This window comes from Meriones unguiculatus, chromosome 3, assembly GCF_030254825.1.
Source record: "Meriones unguiculatus strain TT.TT164.6M chromosome 3, Bangor_MerUng_6.1, whole genome shotgun sequence".
Taxonomy (NCBI): domain Eukaryota; kingdom Metazoa; phylum Chordata; class Mammalia; order Rodentia; family Muridae; genus Meriones; species Meriones unguiculatus.
The window spans coordinates 7079555-7097934 of NC_083351.1; the positions used below are offsets into that span (position 1 = coordinate 7079555).

The window sequence follows — 18380 nt, forward strand, 5'->3', positions numbered from 1 at the left end:
CCACCCAGTGGAGCTGTGGTAAGACATCTGCTTACAAAGAGCAGAGAAGCCTCAGGCATGCCCACCCCTGCCCCGTTCACAAGTGAAGAAACTGGGACAGAGTCAACAGATGACTGACCTGTTGTCACAGAGCTCCCTGGAGGCAGAGCAAAGCTGAGAACATACTGTTCCCACTGTCCAGCCTCTGCCTTGGCCAAGGGGTATGAGATGGGGACAGTGACAAGGGGGCAGGAACTGGAAGTGGACAGTGAGGAAGCTGTCATGTGCCTCTGGCACACACACACACACACACACACACACACACACACACACACACACACAAAGTTAAAGTGAGAACATAGCCAGTAAGAAAAGTCCTATCCCCATTCCATCGAAACTTATTTTAGGGCAGAAGGTAATTGCCAAGGCTTCAAATAAAAAGTCAACCACAGGCTGTAAACGTCTCCAAGTCTTTAATTAGACCCCAAGGAAAAAAGAAAACAGTTTCAAAAAAGAAATTGAAAGTAAGAGACGCTTCCAGAAGAGAAGACCACGGGACCCCTCCTGCCTTCCCCATCCCAAATGCTTCCATGGTGGCGGATGTTGGGAGAGTGTTCACAACAAACAGGATGCCAGCGCCCATTGCCAGAGGCACATACAGAGCTAAATTGTCTTACTCCCCAAGACGGCGCCAGTCCTGTCCTTCTAGGCTCTGCTTAATCCATACGCCAGCCCACCAAGGCTGACCTCTTGCTGGATACCTTAGGCCCAGGGGAAAGTTAGATATTTCTACTACCCTTCCGCATGAGGGAGTGAAGAAAAGATATGGCATGGCCTTGGCTCAGTTGAAGGCCTCTAAATCAAAGCCGCAGGCCCACCTCGTTGGCTGTGGAGATATTTATCAATACTGTTGTCTCTCATTCCTGAGGTCTCTCTCTTCCAGGCTATAATGACAGTTCTTTCTTTGGAGTCAGATGTGGCTGGATGGCTCTGAGGCCACACAGACAAAGCAAGTAACCCCTGGCTTCTCCTGTCTGATCCCTCCCAGGCAGAAGCAAATGTTCAACCATCCTCAAGGTGACAAGCGTCATGGCAGGGAGGCCCACTGGTAGGCTATGCCATTTCACTGGAGCAAGGCAACCTCACACCAGACACCATAGTCCCGAATCCCTGCCCGGCTCCTGTCCTTGGAGAACACAACGGGCTATACTGAGGTGGGATTGAGAAGAGAGTAGAAGCTGCCCTGGGGAAGGCAATGGGCTGCAGAGGGAGCAGGGGGAATGGATGCTCTCATCTGTCCTATAAGTTGGTACAATTCAGGGGTGAGCCAGTCCCACAGGTGGGGCTGCCTCAATGGGCTACCTGCCAAATTGTGGCAGAAGCCACAGCCCTGGGTGTTGCAGAGCTGGGGGATGGTGAGGTGGGCCAAGAGTCAGAGACAGCTTAGGAGGCCTCCTGGGCAGCAGCCACCCACCCCCGTTCGGTATTTTCTGAGGGTGAAGCTCTGCCACAGGCATTTTAGAGAACACATCTTTGCAACTAAGCAACAACTGTGCCCATTTCACGGAGGGAGGCCCAAGTATGGCGAAATGACAGCCACACAGCTGCAAAATGGTGGGCCTGCATTGCTACCCAGGGCTGTCAGTCCTAAAGCTGTCTTTCCCTTATCCCTCCCGACTAGTGGCTCCTGTTCTGGGTTCTCTGATGGTGGCCAGAATGCACATGCCTTGCTCAGCTGAAGTAGAACATAGATGACAATCACGACTTTGCTGTGCCATTCACCAAGCCACACTGTGACAGCCAAGACCTATACAGCCATAGCTTAATAGGAGAAACAGGTGAGCCAAGCCTTCCAGCGCTTGGAAGGCAGAGATAGGTGGATCTCAGTGAGTTCAAGGCCAGCCTGGTCTACAGAGAGAGTTCTGGGACAGCCAGAGATACACTGAGAAACTCTTGTCTTGAAAAACAAACAGACAAACAAACAAAAAGGAGTTGGGAGAGTCAGGCCCCTGGCAGACAGCAGATGTCGGCTTATTAACAGGCTGTCCATCTTCCATGAGTGTTCACTAGAGCAACCAGACGGAGGCAGGATGTGACCTCTGCCCTGTCCTCTGGGTGGGACCTCACAGAATCTTCACTTTCTCCTCTTCTACTCTCTTTCCTTTATTCCTCCCTATACTGAAAGACTCAGAAAGCCCCATTTCCACTCCAGCCAGGTGTGGGACCAAAACAGTGCCAAACGGGCAGGCACAGGACAAGAATCTTGTTTCAGTGGAGGGACGAGGGGCTCTAATTTCTTTTCTTACTTTTCTTACAGCTGATTTTGCCTGAGGCTGGAGCAGGGGAGCCCCCAGGACTGAGTTTGCCCCTGCTGTTCAGATATGTTAAGGGTCACCCTGCAGCCATATTTGTTGACTTAAACCCCAATAAGCCAGGCCTAGACAGGCCTCCCTTGGGGAGGGCTCCAGTGAAGATGAAACAGAACTTCAGATTTGTGGGAGGAATACTGACCTTCCAGGCGTCACTAGCCACCTTTCGGGCCTGTCTCCCTGCACAGGAGTGTCACACCGACAGAACAGCAGGGTCCCAAAGGCAGGGAGCTAAGAGAAGCCCTGGCATCTCTGTGGTTCAGGAGCCAGGGCTGGCCTCCTCTGAGACAAGTCTCGTCTCTGGGAAGGGTGTACTGAAAGAGGGGTCCCAGCAGCTGTGTGATACAAGCCTTAGCTGATGAGGCCACTTTGCTCCCCTGGGCATCAGGCTTGCCAATTTAGTTTGTCATTTTGAGATGGTTTTGAGTATCCCAGGCTGGGCAAGAATGTGCTATGTAGCTGAGGGTGACCTTGAACTTGAGATTCACCTGCTTCTACCTCTCAAGTGCTGGGACTATGGGCAAGCACCACACCACCTGTTTACATGCTGCTGGGAACTGAACCCACAACTTCCTGCATGCTAGGCAACCATTCGCCCAACTGAGCAGCCCTGGTTGGCAAAATATGCTTTATTTTTCTCACTGTGAAATGAAGCTGAACAGGATGCTTCTGTGGGATGACTGGAGCTACCACACATGCTCACGGCATGCAGACTACACTAGCTGGGCTAAACCTCTGGGCTAAACCGCTGGGCCTGTGACTCTCTCACAGGCATCATGACTCTAAACAGCCTTCAGAAGACCTTCTTTCAGAAATGAGAGAAGACTGGTTAGTGGCATTGAACGCTACATTTTCTAAATTCTTTATCCCTCGAATCAAAACGAGTGAGAAGGAGGAGAGAGATCTGATTAGAAACTGTGAGGTGACTGGCCAGTCTGTGTGAACCCCAGTGACCTAGAGCTGGCCCCGTGGACTCCAAGACACACAGACGTGAGCAGAACCAGATGGAAGGTGGTCACGTGACGGGACCTTTCCGGCCCCATCTTTCAGAGAATGATCTTTGGGATGAAGCCTATTTATCTAGGGCAGCAAGGGTTAACACAGGGGCTGGGAGAGGCCAGGCAGCACGGAGCACTCCCTGTTTATTAATAAGCTATTTATCACCAGCTTTGCTTTTAATGCCATTTGGGCTTAATGTCGTTAATGAAATATAAATGCCCACGCTAACGATGTCGGTCAGAGGCAGCGCGGGCAGCAGACGGCTCAAGAACCAGGGCCAAACCGCTGGGCACACTGGGGAAGAGGCTGAGAGCTCGGGAAGCGGAAGAGGTTCCCACCAGCTCTGCACCCCCCCAGGCCCTTCTGCTCCCACCGCAAGACTCCCAAGCTGGTGGTGCTGGGAAAGGCCGGGAGGAGGCTGCCTGGGGGGCTGGCGAGAGGAACCCTTTGAGGGTGAGGATGGCGTTATCTCCTGCAGCCCAGAGAGCTCCCACCTCGGGCACTGCCCTCCTGGCATCAGGCCCCTTGGCTGCTGCAAGCTGGACTTCCACCAGCTGGCGGCAGGCCCTTGTTACTACACTGAGCTCCCTGACCACGGGGAACAGAGCCAGGGTGACAGAGGTCACAAGAGGGAGCAGTTAGGATCCCGTCGAGTTTTCCAATAAAGATTTTCAATTCTGGCACCCAGAATGACATTCTAGGCAGCCCGGCTCTCTGGATGGCCCGCCCTTCCTGAAGCTGGCACAGGGATACTCCAAGGCCTTGGAGAAGTAGGTTCCAGAGGTCTGAAGATGGCAGTTTCTGTTCAGAAGCTTCAGACATGGAGGAAGCCCTACATAGCAGGCTTTTTGTCCCTCACTTAACCTTCCCCCACACATAGCCATGGCTGCCACCTCTTTTGAGCTCAGAAAAGAGCTCTTAGTGCCCAATATTAACCCCAGGAACCTCAGGCCTACCCTCAAGAGAAGCCTGAAGCCTGCTCCTAGATAATAGTGTCTTGAGAGTAAGTGACCACAGGACATCGCTTCCAGCCCAGATGCCCCAGTGGGACTTACACATCCAAGGATCTCATCCTGAACCCAACACAGGATGAGAGACTCCGGCAAGCGGCAGCCTTTCGCCTCCAACCTCCTCTCTCTGGGCAAAGCAGTGGAAGTCACAGCGACTCCGGCCCCGCCCTGCTCGCAAAGTCCTCGGACAGCTCCCCAAGGAGTGCCACTTCTTTCCGATAAGAACTCCCCCGCCCCCACCCCGCCCCTGCTTCCCTGGGAGGGGAAGCCCCAAAGTTTCCAGTCCTCTCCAGGAAGGCCTGACAGCAGAGGAAAGACAGGATGCCCAGGGAAATGTCAATGTCGACTGCACAGTGAATACTTTTTCAGTGTAAGTATATCCCAAATATCACATGGAACATACTTATGCTAAAAATCATTTTTTGCCATTTATCTGAACCTCAAATTTCACTCTCGGTCCTATATCTTAATGGGCTAACGCTGGCAACTCAATCCAGGCTGTTCAGCAGCGACACCTGAGGTGCTAGGGGGCTCTCCAGGATCTCCAGGGGCAGTGGAAGCTTCCACTCATGTCTGCCCATCTTAGGACTCTTCCCCTAACTGTCCCCATCCCCTCCAGTGGTTATTCCTACACTTCCCTGTGCCACTGCTCACCTGTGGTGGGTCCCCTCTGCCTGTACCCCTCAAAGTCACCTCCACGTCCCCAAGGAGCACAGGGCTCGTTCGCCAAGGCTTGGTGGAGCTCAGCTCAGCAGCTAATCCCCTGGGTGTCTCCTGTCAGATTATTAATTAGCTAAAGCGGATCGGCCCTAGAACAACTGCACTTGGGCTCCAGATAAAGCAGGCCAGGGAAGCCAGCTGGGGGCTACTTAAAGTGACAAGACCCTGTTTGTAAACTGCTTCCTGGGAGGAGACTGAGGCTAGAGATAGGGCAAGCGGACAGACACCCCCCCACACACACACACATACCCGAGTCTGCTCCCAGATGAAAATGCATGGCTGGTGAGATCCTTTACCCAGGGGACCATGACAGGAGGGGTCGGACAGTTGGGGCACGCGTCTTAATAAAGAGCGCCCGCCTAATCATATCATGTGCCTCAGAACTCTTCAGTAAGAGCCTAATTTCACCCGGGAAACTAAGAACGAAACAGAATTCTCACTACAGTCTACAAAATACACAGGATCTTCATGCACCAGCCTCCTGCCTGCCTCCAACAGGCGGGGCTGGGACAGGCTCTTGCCTCTGGGATCTCACGGTTACTATTCCTTCTGACGGGAACTGCTCTTCCCCTAGATACTACTTAGCATGGATGGCTCCCTCACTCCCTTTCTGTCTTCACTCCAGTGACCCTTTCTCCAGAAGCCACACCTAAAATCACATGCCAGCCACCTCCCCCACCCCCTTTCTTCCAGTCTCCAAAGTGGCTTTAATGTTCCCTTTAGCATGTGTGGCCGCTGATACCCATTTGCTTCATTTATCTCGTTATCATTTGTTTCTTTCCACCCAATGGAAGTTCCAAGAGGACAAGAGGTCTTGACCCTTTCTGTTCACTTCCTTAAATGAGAGGTTCAATAAGGATGAGTAAGTGGATGAAGATTGGAGAAGAATGAGCAAAGGTCAGAGGTCGGGGCTGAACCCTGGTCTAGCCTGTGGTCTCCCATAGCACCCTCTTCCTCCCGGAGACTCTCGGATCTCACCTTTCTTTGGTTTCCGCCCCTATACGCCAGTGCCGCTGCACCTAGGGGCACGCACCGTCCTGGTCTTCTGACCCCCTGCCCAGCTGGCTCTGCTCTGCTTTGTCCAGCGGGCAGGCAGGATGGGCCGCTAGTGACGAGAGGCAGCATGAGGACTCACAGCTGCTGCCTGGGCCCAGCTCAACTGCTAGCAACTCCTGGGCTTGGATTGTTTTGACTTGAGTCGCTGAAGCTGAAATATTGAGTCACAACGGCCCTAAACTTCATTACCAGCTCTTAACGCAGATTACTAAGGGAAAAAAGTTGCTTTTAATTGCTTTTCCCGATTAGCATTTCTGGAGGAGAAAGTAATGTGTAATTATACTCCCTTCCCCTCACCTACCTTGGCCATGGGGTTCCCTGCAAGGTACAGGGTCAGAAGAGACTCCCATTCCTAAGGGAGGCCAAGGAACGAAATAGAGAGAGAACACCGAGCGAAGGCCTCCACTAGCCTGACAGGAGCGACAGGCAGTCAACTGTGGGCAGCACCTGCAAGCACCCCACAGGAGCCTCAGCTTGGTGTCCCACCTCCATGCTAAACCACCTTCACCTGGGCCAGGGATATACCTGTGTTGATGCCAGAATAAGATAAGACAAGGGCCAGGCATGGTGTGCATGTCTGTGACCCTAGTACATGGGAACCTGAGGCAGGCAAAGCTCAAGTTGGAGGCCAGCCTGGGATGTAAAGTGAGACCCTACCTCAAAAACAAACAAACAAACAAACAAACAAACAAAAACCCCCAAAAAACCAAACCAAAACAAAACACAAAAAAGTCAGGCAGTGGTGGAACACCCCTTTAACACCAGCACTTAGGAGCTGGAGGCAGAGGCAGGTAGATCTCTGTGAGTGTGAAGCCAGCCTGGCCTACATACCGAGTTCCAGGACAACCAAAGCTACGCAGAGAAAGCCTGAAACAAAAGGCAACAAAGACAAAAATCAGGGCTGGCAAGATAGATCAGCAAGTACAGGTAAACCTGACAACCAGAGTTAGCCCCTGGGACCGACACAGGCATCCTGCAAACTGTCCTCTGTCCTCTCCACATGTGCACACACACACACACATAAATAACTGTAAACAAATGCAGAGCCAAAGGAAGCAGGGACAACAGGCGAAACTTGAGGTCTAAAGGAGACAGATGAATCCACAACCCTAGCTCCAGACTCCTCTCAGATGTAAAACCTCGAGCATTGGCTCCTGTCAGTACCTTTTCATTGTGGACACTCAGAAGCCTCTGGGTCAAGGTCAGGCAGAGTGTCCATTTCCTGTGGGTCAGTCAACCCTCAGAAGCCCCCAGGTCACGATAAGAGAACTACCCTCCTGGGTGTTTCTAAACCTGGCAGGCACTGCCAGTCTTCCCTTGTTTTCCCTTGGACCAGTGCTAAACAGGATTCTCCACCGGAAGGCAGGAGGCACAAGGGAAACTGGGGAGGAGAGCTGTCAGCAGGCACCTGCGTTATCCAGAATGGAAACAGAAAGACCAGTGACTTCTGCTGAACCATCTCTCAGTCACACACCCACTCACCCCAAGGTGGGGTCCCCTAGAGCACCTCCACACCCTGGGGTAGTGGAGACAGACTCCCCTACTTCCGTTCACCGGTACCTCCCTCTGCCCACCCCACCCTCCTGTACAGCAGCTGCCTGCTCGGGAGCTGCCAGCCTCCCGTCAGATCAAAGCCTTGGAGGATGCCATTAGAACTGTCCAGTCCAGTTAGAAGTGAAGGTCACGGATCTAGTGCAGACCGAGGAGGTAGAGAGCAGAGGGACCTCCCACGCATGCAGAGACACAGGCGTGTGCACCCAGATCCACCCTCCCCTGAGGCAAACAGACACACCCAGGACAACCAGCTGACTCTTCCCTCACATCCCTGACAGAAGCACCAGCTGTGGGCCTGGGATATCCCCAGCAGCCCCTACCCGCGTCAGCCTGCCCTTCTGCTCAATCCCTCACTCTCCCTGGAGGTCAGGCCTCCAGAGCTTCCTGGAGGGTTGAGCTGCTGTGTCACATATTGCTTCCCACTTGGGACACCCCCCTATGCCCCCTGCAAGATGTCACCAGCCTGCCCTTCCTGTCACTCCCCCTGGAGGTCAAGCCTCCTGAGCTTTCCTGGAGGGCTGAGCTGGCCCATATGGCTGGGAATACATTGCCAGCACCAGTAAGTACCCATGAGGCCCGGCAGCCCGCAGTGACAGCTTTCCTCCCGCCCAGTCAGACCTTTGGCTTGCCACTGGGATACATGGCAGCATCTAGAGCCTCACAGATGTCAAGGATGGCCTCATCATTACAGCCTCATAGCCAGGGTAGCCTTTGCCAACCTATATAGGTAATGCCAGGATACAGGAGAGGAAACCTCAGAAACGAGGAGAGAGTCTGGGTTCAAGTCTCCCAGCATGCCTACAATTCACACCTTTCTATGTGGAAAGAATGTTAGGATCCCAGCCAGCCAGGTGGGCTGAGGCCATGCTGGCTCCGTGTGTCTTAGCTAACCAATTTGTCAGCCCTTGGAGACACTTGTCTGAGGATCTGGATGGCCAGGAAAGGGAAAGTCAGCTCTGGTGACACAGATCACATTTAAAGCCACAGGGAGAGAAACCCAAAGGACACCAAGCCCTGCACCGAACCCATGGTGGAAAGGCACAGTCTTAGAGCAAAGGGACGGTGACTGCGGCACACCTAGCAGCCAGCCTGACTCCAAGATGGCATTCTCCCTTAATATACAGGACATGAACCCACTGAGATCATGGGACACGGGAGAGAGCGGAGACGCAGGCGCATGGGGAGCTCAGCATGTTCCAGGCATCCTGGGGAAACTTTCTTGGTTACCCCATTCACTGGTTAAGTCACGTTAACTCTTCCCCCGGGCACACACAGAGCCTGCTCTCTTCTCAGCCTTTTGCCACCTTCTCCTCATCTCAGCCATCCTCCTCCTCTGGTGGCCGAAGCCACTGCTCCTCTGACTCCTGGTGTCTCCTCTTGCTGCTCCCGCGATGCGCTTTCCCTAGGACACCCTCAGCTGTCCTTTAAAGTAAGCCAGATTACTTTATTCCCCCCAGGCATCCCTCCACCTGTCCCTGGCACACATCGTGCTGCACATTCCAGCCTCCCCAGCCACCAGTGACCACTCTGGTCACTGAAAGTAGTTAGTTTCCCACCCCCGAGGACCTTTAAATCACGCGTGGTCTTTTTCTAGAATATTCTCCTGCCTGCTCTTTGGGTAGCTGTCCACTTGGCATCTTTAATATCAGCTGCCACCTCCTCAGGGTCTGGCTCTATCACACCCTACCATGTCCAATCTCTTCTTATCACTCCATCCCGAGTCCCAAGGTCTGGCATGTATGGTTGTTGTCACATTTCCTATCAGAAATCTATGGCAGCAGGGGCTTCTCCCTCACGTCGTCCACGGGAGTGAGCTGCAGACATCACACCCTCTGTGCCAACTGAATACAACCAGATCTTCTGCAAGACCTTCAGGAGTGGGGAAAAAATCTGAGCCGGAACCAGAGGGGCTCCGTGGCCACACCCTGGTAAGGCATCCCTGCCGTAATGACCACAGTCCTCGGTCGAGTCCGTCTCTGAGAAGGATTGGGTCAATGAGCAGGGACCCAGCCTTGACATTCCCTCTCCGACTCTTCGGAGTTCCCAAGCTTCATTGTCAGAGCTGGAGACAGCCGATGCCAGGATGCAGGAGTCCCTCTGGACCCACTGGGCCCACACACTGTGCTGGGTTGCTACTCCCAGCGGGCACGGCCCCTGGGAGTCAACAGTGAGTGGAAACTTCAGAAAGGGAAAAATTAATGGGCATGTTTTGCCCAGAGAAAGAAGAAAACAAAAAGCTTATCATGAAGAACGGGACAGGCAGGCATTCGTGCCTTAATGGGGCTCTGCGGCACGTGAGCAGCCTGCTGGTGGCAGGGCACTAGAAAGCTGTGGGGTGGGGGCCGAGGTTCTTCCCTCCTCAGCGTTCTAATCCTCTCAGGAGGTAGAGTCAGGCCAGAAGAGCCTAGGAAGGCAATGAAGTCCATATTCAGGGCTGAGGAGCCGGCTCAGCAACTAAGATCATCTGTCACTCTTGCTGAGGACACAGGTTTGATTCCCAGCACCCAAGCAGCAGCTCAGAACCATCCGTAGCTCCAGTCTCACGGCATCTGGCACCCTGTCTGACTTCAGAGGACACTAGGCACACACACGATGCAAGCACACACTCAAACACATAAAATAGTAATAACAATCTTTTTTTTTCTAATAAAAAAAAGTCAAGATGTCAGCATCAGGCCCAAAGGAGACGTTGGGGCAGCGATTCTCCACACAGGCTTTCTCAGGCAATAGTCTTGACACTCCCGACGCTACTGTGGGACAGGACAGCAGCAACACACCTTGAGGACAGACAGACTGAGGCCGGAGCATGATCACACTAGACACCAGAAAGGAGGATCTCAGCCACTTTAGCGACCAAAGGCTACATCTGCATCTCATTTAAAAGTGCCTGGGCTACATCCGGGGTTTCAGATGGTTCCCAAGGAACCACGGCCTGAAATGAAGTTAAGTCTCAGCCTCGGGGACCTTGTAAACCCCTGATGAATGGCAAGATGCTCAGCTCTCCCAGTGCTTCCTGACCTCCGAGTTCAGAGGCCAGAGTTACGCGCGGGCGGGGTGGGGGGCAGCGGCACACACCTTTAATCACAGCACTTGAGAGGCAGAGGCAGGTGGCTGTCTGAGTTCAAGGCCAGCCTGGTCTACAGAGTGAGTTCCAGGACAGGAAACCTTGTCTCAAACAAACAAACAAACAAACAAACAAACAAGTTACAGAGCCAGACCACAGAGGGAAGGGAAGGACCCTCCTGCCAGGTTCCCATGGAGGGGAGCATAGGTGGAGGAGCCAGAGATGCTGACAGTCCTTTGGCACATGTAGGACGAGAGGCCCCCGGTCTTGCCCTCCCCAGACAGTCAGTCTTGATCCCCTCCTCCCCAGGCTCCTTTCTAAGGCCATGCCCATCAATGGTGTGAACTCTGGGCGGTTTTTGGTTTTGGGGGGGGATTTATTTTATTTATTTATTTTTTTTAAGAATACGACTGATGACCAATATGCCACCAAGAACTGCTATGTCTGATACCGATATCCGCAGTCAGATAGGATAGTACAGCTACAGGCACTTTGTGGCTGGCTAAGTGGTTTGCCAGAGATGAGGGGATGTTTTCATGCCTGGATCAAAGGCACCCATACCTTGTCCACTAAAAAAACATCCAGCCTGGGCTGGAGATAGCCCTGACGGGTCATTCCCAGGCCAGCTCCTTCCACAAACTTAGGGCAGAGCAGCCTGTGAGACATTCTGTGTGCCAGCCGCTGTGCACAGAACAGCTGCACCCTGCTGTCCCCAAGCGAAATTCAGAGTGACCTAACACTTTGATCTTGGAGTAGCATCAGACGGGGTATTTGCCCACTGCTGCACCCTTCAAGGTCATATCCCTAAGATCACTGGAAGTACTCTTTAAGGTCAGTTGTACCAACCTCTTTATTTCACGGGTGAAGAAACCAAGACCCGGAGGTGTGCAAGAAATAAGTTTGATGGCAAAGCCAAGGCTGACATGCAGGTGTCCTGCTCTCGGCTCCATGTGACTTTTCTCCCCTATCTATGGTATATGAGCTACCGGGGCACAGGCCAGCGACAGAGGTGAGTGTAAGGACCCAAAGCGGCAACCCTCCAACTAGCCAGCCCACACTTCCCAGAGCATCTTGGGAACCAGGGAAGGTACCTTTGCGTTCCAAGAGGCCAGGGTCCGAAGTCATTCCAATGCACGCTGGGCAGCTTCGGGGTCCCCCAGGGAAGGAGGAGTGGGTGGCTGAGGCAGTCGGAGGGCAGGTGGGGTTGAGGGGGTCCGCCTTCCGTCAGCAAGGTCTGTGTGCCTGCCAAGAGGAGAGAGGGAAACGGATTAAGTTTCTGGGCTGGCAAGATGGTTTAGCTGATAAAGGCACTTGCCGCCAAATCTGATGACCTGTGATCAATTCCTGGGTCACACACGGTGGAAGGAGAGAACCGATTCTCACAAGTCATCCTCTGAGCTCCACACTTGCACCATGGCATATGTGCTCAAGTGTGCGTGCGTGCGTGTGTGTGTGTGTGTGTGTGTGTGTGTGTGTGTGTACACATATATACACACAAGGCAATAAATATAATTTTAAATATTTTAAAGGTGATAGATCACAGCTGGAACCCACCATGCTACTATACACAAGGACAATGGGGAAGTGCCAACACCCCGTGTGGTGACCAGTCAGTGAAGCAGGAGCTTCTTGGACCTGCCTTGCCAATCAGCAGGTGGCATTGCCACAGTGCGTGCCACCTCGACTCTGCAGCCACTGTGCCCTTTGCACAATTATTAGCCAATTGCTCTGAAGTGTCATACCTAATAAAAGAATCGAGCATGGAGAAACAATAGTAGGCCAATCGGGTGCCAGCCTGGGTAACAACGGAGGGATCACACCCAAGGCTTGGCACCTGGGGTGAAAGGTCAGCCTGAGAATGGCTCAACTCAACACTGGCAACAGATCAGACCCACACAACAGAAACAGCCAGTGCTGGGTTCTGAGCCCCCTGCTCTTTCCAGGTTTCCACTGGGCGAGCTCCTGGCTGTTCCTGGACCCCCTGTGCCGCCTTGTGGGAGTCTAAAGACAGAATCGACAGGTGTCTCTCCAGCTACCCAGGAGGGTAAATCTGATTTCTTCTCCATTTCCCCCTCTGCTCTGCTATGGCTCTATTCCATCTCACAGACAGGAAAGAGGGTGTGAACACACCCTCAAAGGAGGCTGCTGGGAGAGCCTCCTTTGTGATAGGTGCCGGGCCAAAAACAGTGGCCTAAAGAAAGTTGGAGCCCTACTACCGGCAACCTTTGTGTCAATTTAAGCAAATATTGTGGCGTTTCCATGGTGACTCCTGTTTTGAATATCCACTTCGCTCACTTTTTTAAAGGGCTTTTCCTGTTTGCATTTCAACTTGAAACCTGTAAATATTTTCAGCCTTTTTAGGAAAAAGAAAAAAGAAAGAGCCCAATGTGCGTGCAAATACAAGTACACAAACAAGCACCCAGCTCCGCAGGCATGGCAGTCAGGCCTTGAAAACGTAAGGGTGGGGAGCATGGAACCCCCAGGGTGTTCTCATTATCCACTTTTCTAGCCATCCTGCATCTAGAACTGACATTGAAATCCAGGTCTCCTGGCCTCCTTTCTTGGGGCTGGCAGCATCCCATACCTAATGGCCCTGTGTTACCCAAGTGGCTCATTCTTTCCCATATGGTCTTTCATGGACCAGCAGCAGCCTGGTTAGTTTTCTAACTTAACCAGGCATCAAAGTCCCCCCATGGGTGTCTCCCCAAGGCGTGTGGGCCCCTTCTTCTCTTGACTCCCAAGGCTGGGCTGAGCTGAACAGAGCTGGCTCTGTGAAGGCCAGCTTCAGCACCAGGCCCTTCTCTCCTGGGGTACTGATGTTTCAGGACCGGCTTCCCTAGGGAAAGCTGGGATGGAAGATGCCAGGGAGCGAGAGGCGGATTCGCCTGGCTCCCATCCCACCCTTCAGCACCACCAGGGTTAACAGAGTGTTTCCTGGTTTCCATGGATTCCCGCCAGGCCCCTAATGTGAGTTTCGTGTGATTTGGGGGAAGTGGATTTCCTTTGTTTTCCAGTTTGGGAATATTTTTTTTCTTTAAAAAAAAGGAAAAAACACTTTAATGGGAATTTCAGGGCTACTGGGAGACTCACTCCTTTGGGTTCTGAAACTCTCTTGCTTATTGGTACAGAATTTCCTAAAGCCCAAAGGCCCAGGCAGCCTTTGGCCCTGGCCAAAAACATGGCTGTGGGCCAGAGGAAAGGATGCCTTGGACCATAAGGAGCTTGCACCCCAGACCACCCTCCTGTGGGGATCTCTACCCCAGTATCCTATAAAAATCCAGCATCCACCACTGGAGCTGACACACACCCCTTCCCGCTTCACAATGGGGCACTCACACTTGCCCAGACAAGAGGTTGAGAGAAGCATGTACCTCCCAGTCTCCTAGAAGGATCCAGAAGACAACAGTGCAACCATATGCCAGAGGCGCCCCAGAGTCTCATACTCTGGTCAAGAAGGGTTCCAGTTAGAAGGGAAGAGGAAACTCCAGACCCCAGAGGGCCATTGTCTCTTCCAGACCACGTGTGGGGGGTGGGGGCCTGGCCAGGAGAGAAGGACTGAATAAAGGGCGTGACTAAGCCACCTCCTCCTCAATTTTCCCCATTCCTGCCATCCCTGCCCAGCCTTGCTAGGGTGGCATGACCTTGTTTCAAGGCTCCTCAACCAAGTGGCCTGACCCATTTACCAAACCAAGGCCCCAAAGCCTTTCAAGCACTGTGGCCCTCCCACGCCACACGCCCCAGGGCTGAGGCACAGGTCTCAGTCAGTATGTGCAGAGCCTAAAGGATCTCTAACCAGCTGGCCCAAGCGAAGAGGTGAGAAGCCAAAGACAGTGATAGACAAACCCTGGGATGCAGATCCAAAACCAGCAGACTGAGGCCAAGGTCTGCCATTTAACTCTAAGACGGCCCTCCCTGGAGCCAGCTAATCGCCTAAATGCTTGGGATCCTCACAAGACTGGAAGGGCAAGGAAGAAAATGACAGGCATCATCTTCCCTCCCACCCAACAGGCTCAAGTCAGCAAGGACAGCAAACAGACTCCAGAGCTGCCCCAAATCATAACTACCCTCTTCTTTTAAGAACCTTCCAGAACCTCTCCCAAGAGGGCTCCTACGCCCTTCTGCTCCACTCTCCATGTATCCTTCCTCACGACACTAAATCCCATGCAGAACTGGAGTAATTTGTTCACAGGCCTGTCTCCACCACTGGATTCTTAACTCCTCAAGGGCAAAGCCCAGGTCTTAATTATCTCCGAGTCTCCGGCACTTAGCACAACAGCTGGCCCACGGTGGGCGGCGTAAGTGTTGGCGGAGCTGAACTCGTCCCTGATTTCATGTCCCACTCAAGCTGAGCTCGACGTGGCTTCCCCCTCTCACCCAGCGGAATGGCTTCGCTGGCCGCTTTCATGCTCCAGTCTGCTCGGCTCCCCTGAGCCCCAACTTCCCTGTTGGTCTCTCCTCCACGAGCCCATCGAATTCACCATGCGTGGGTTCCAAAGGACTTTTGCTTACTTGAGCCTTTCGCAACTGACCTCCCCCTAAAAGACTGAGCACCTGCTATGTGCCAGGTGAGAAGAGGGCACAGTGGGCGAGTGGTTTTTGCCCTCTGCCAGCCGGCTCGCATGAGGACGGACAGTGTTAGCTAACTAGATGAATTTGACAAGCCCTGTGCCAAGTGTTCTACACATGCCCACGATGAATCTTTATAGCACAAAGGGAGGAACAGTATGGATAGATTAGAGAGAGCAAGCACAGAGATATGAATTGACCAGCCAAAGGTCACATGGCTCACAGGTACGGAAGCTGGTGACCCCCCAAAAGTTCTCCCTCGATCCCTCCCTGTGTGATCACTGCTCACCCTTGCCCAGGGTTTGTGCCCCTCTTGCCTCTCACCTCTCCCGGCCTGGAAACAGGTCTCCTGCAACACACCAGGACTGCCTGAAAGCATTTGGACCTTGCAGCCAAAGGCAATGTCTGTGCTCAGGTGTTCTGGCCAGGCTTAAAAGTGGGAGGAAGGGCAGACCTCTGAACGCACACCAGACAAGCAGGAGGGACACCCGAATCTACCTGGTGAACGGGCTTTCAGCTAGCGCCCTGCCCGTGCCTGTGTCTGGTGACAGCCAGGACCGTGCTGTCTCAGGAGGTCCTGTGAGAATGGGACAGCTTCTGCTCCTCCCCATATGGGGTCCACTGATGTTTCTCCTCCACAGAGAGGCAGAAAATCCCCACGTAGGACCTCCTACCATAATGAACACCTGCCTCTGAGGCGTGGGTTTGGGGAGCAGGGGTAGGGTACCCTTGGTTTTTATCTTAGGTGAGTGTGTGCACCACAGGGAGGGAGGCACCCGCAGTCTCTTCAAAGGAGAGACTACACGGAGATGGCGGGGAGAGATCCACACGAGCCAGGAGAGATGGTAGAGGATCCTAGGGTGGGGAGCGGACAGAGCGCTAATGAACAGATTTCACAAGCCACCCGGAGTGAAAACAAAAACACAGACGTGCGTATTGCCCAACTTCAGGGTTGTATGGAAAAGAAGAAAAAAAAAAAAACACAATAAAAAAATCCACATCTTAAATACAAAAATCCTACATGATGTGTTGCGGCATGAAAGTGTTTTCCACTGCATTTTTCCTCTGTGATCTCACACAGCCTACGACGGGTACGCCCAGCAGGGTCGGGATTTGACGGTATACACTCAGAGCAAACACACACACAATTAACCAAAACAAGGGCAGTAAATATTCAAATCACGACAAACTGGCATCTTGCGGCTTCGCGTGACCTCTGGAGCTGGCTGCATTGGCTCTGAGAGGCGGCCTTTCAGTTGTTAGGAGGTGAGATTAGATGAGACAAGGACACAGTTCAAATAGAAGAAACCAGAACTCCGAAAGCCTAGCTTCCACCCAGCCCATTCCGTGGCTCTTTCTACCTTTAAGGGGCTACCCTGCTGTGAAAAGGGGATGGGCCAGGGGCCACACATCACACACCCCTTTCCTCCAAACCCTTCACGCTACTGCTACTGTGTGTCTCCTTTTTGTCTCGCCCTCCCCCCCTTTTAATTGTTGGATGAATTTACAGAGCGCTGTGCCAAAAACAATCAACTCTAGGGAACAGAGTTATACAAAAAAGGGTGTGTCGCCAGAGGGAGACGGCTATCCATGGAAAGCACCAGCTTTCACAGAAGCCTAGGTGAAGCCTGCGTGAGGTGGACCAGGTGGAGGTATGGAGAAGTCTGCTCCTTTCAGGCACGGCCTGAGGAAAGGCTGGAGTGGCTGACAAACCAAGGTAGCCAGATTCAGTGTGGAGAGTCGGGAAGTCAAGTCAACCAGACAGCATGTCAAAGGCGTGCTTGTGTGTGTGTGTGTGTGTGTGTGTGTGTGTGTGTGTGTGCGCATGCGTACACACATACCACTGTGCCAGGCCACTGGGCAACAGGCCACAAGGACTAAGGGAACAAGCCTTAGAACCAGATTGCCCAGCTATGGATCCAAGCACTGGCACCCCTGAACTGTGTGGCCCTGGAAAAAATTACTCTGCCCTCTCAGTTTCTCAGTTTCATAAAATGGAGATACTAAGAGTTACTCCTGAAACTAGGCAGAGGGACTTCATGGGCGAGAGGGCTCCTAGACCCTGCTACAGTAAGAGAGAAAATAATGGTTCATATGACTATACACTGTGTACTTGGGATTTTTAAACCCCTTCATATGCAACCATCCTGAGGACTCGGTGAGGTAGACGTTAATCTCCTCTGCAGTTGAAAATTAAGAAGAATGGGACACACCCAAGGTCACACACAAGAGGAAGCATTTGAATCCAGAGCTACTGGGCAAGAGAAGGCTGAGGTGGGGGGTGAGAGGGCAAGCAAGGGGCAGAGGCTCAGGAGCACTAGAGGCTCCAACCTGACTTGGTTGGAGAGGCACAGTAGGCCAGGATTCTCTTCCCAGGGGACAAAATAAAGAACTCCTCTGTGCCAGTGACTGCTGGCAGAAGGAGCCGGGGAAGACATTCTGCAGGAGTTCCTGCTGTGCAGTGCTGGCCACATAAGACCAGCGCCACCCTCTGAACCCTCTCTCTGCCCAGCTGGCATCTCCAGAATCAGGAGATCACTGGAGGGAAAAGGATAAGAGTGTGGGCTCCCTGTCTCCCAGCAATGGACACAGACGGTCTGGGAAAGGTCCTGCTTCCAAGTTGGAGTCCTTTGGAGAACCTAAGTTTCAGGAAGGACAGGGCATAGGCAAGGGGGTCTTAGAGGGGCCTAGGTCTTCCCCATTGACCAGCATGCCCAGGGAGTCCTGCAAGCCAAATTGGAGGCACAAACTGTCTGCCTTAAAAGGTTTTGTTCTCATCCTAGTTGAAGACCAGGCTTGGTGGCTCAGCCTTTCTGCCATCGACCACCCAAACTCATTCAGATATTTCCTCTCTCACTTGCTTTTATAAAAAAAAAAAAAATTTAATGTTCTCTATAATTCATCCATCCCAGAAGATAATCGATAGAGCCCGTAATGAAAATCTGAGCCATATTTTATGATCCGCTGCAAGCAGAAAGGGCCACATCAGCAGGTCCGTTTTTGGCTCTCCCTATCTGTCTTGCCTGCTGCCCGGGATTACTTACTGGCCCTGCTGGCCCTGCC

The 18380-nt window shown here is 52.7% G+C and overlaps 1 protein-coding gene across 1 annotated transcript in view; it reads right to left on the reverse strand.

Moving 5' to 3' along the window:
• Casz1 (castor zinc finger 1) overlaps positions 1–18380 on the reverse strand; it is a 146791-nt gene that overhangs the window by 100118 nt on the left and 28293 nt on the right. The window contains exon 2 of the mRNA XM_021636204.2: positions 11843–11993. The gene's annotated coding sequence lies outside the window, so the exon portion shown is untranslated. The remainder of the gene's footprint in view (positions 1–11842; positions 11994–18380) is intronic.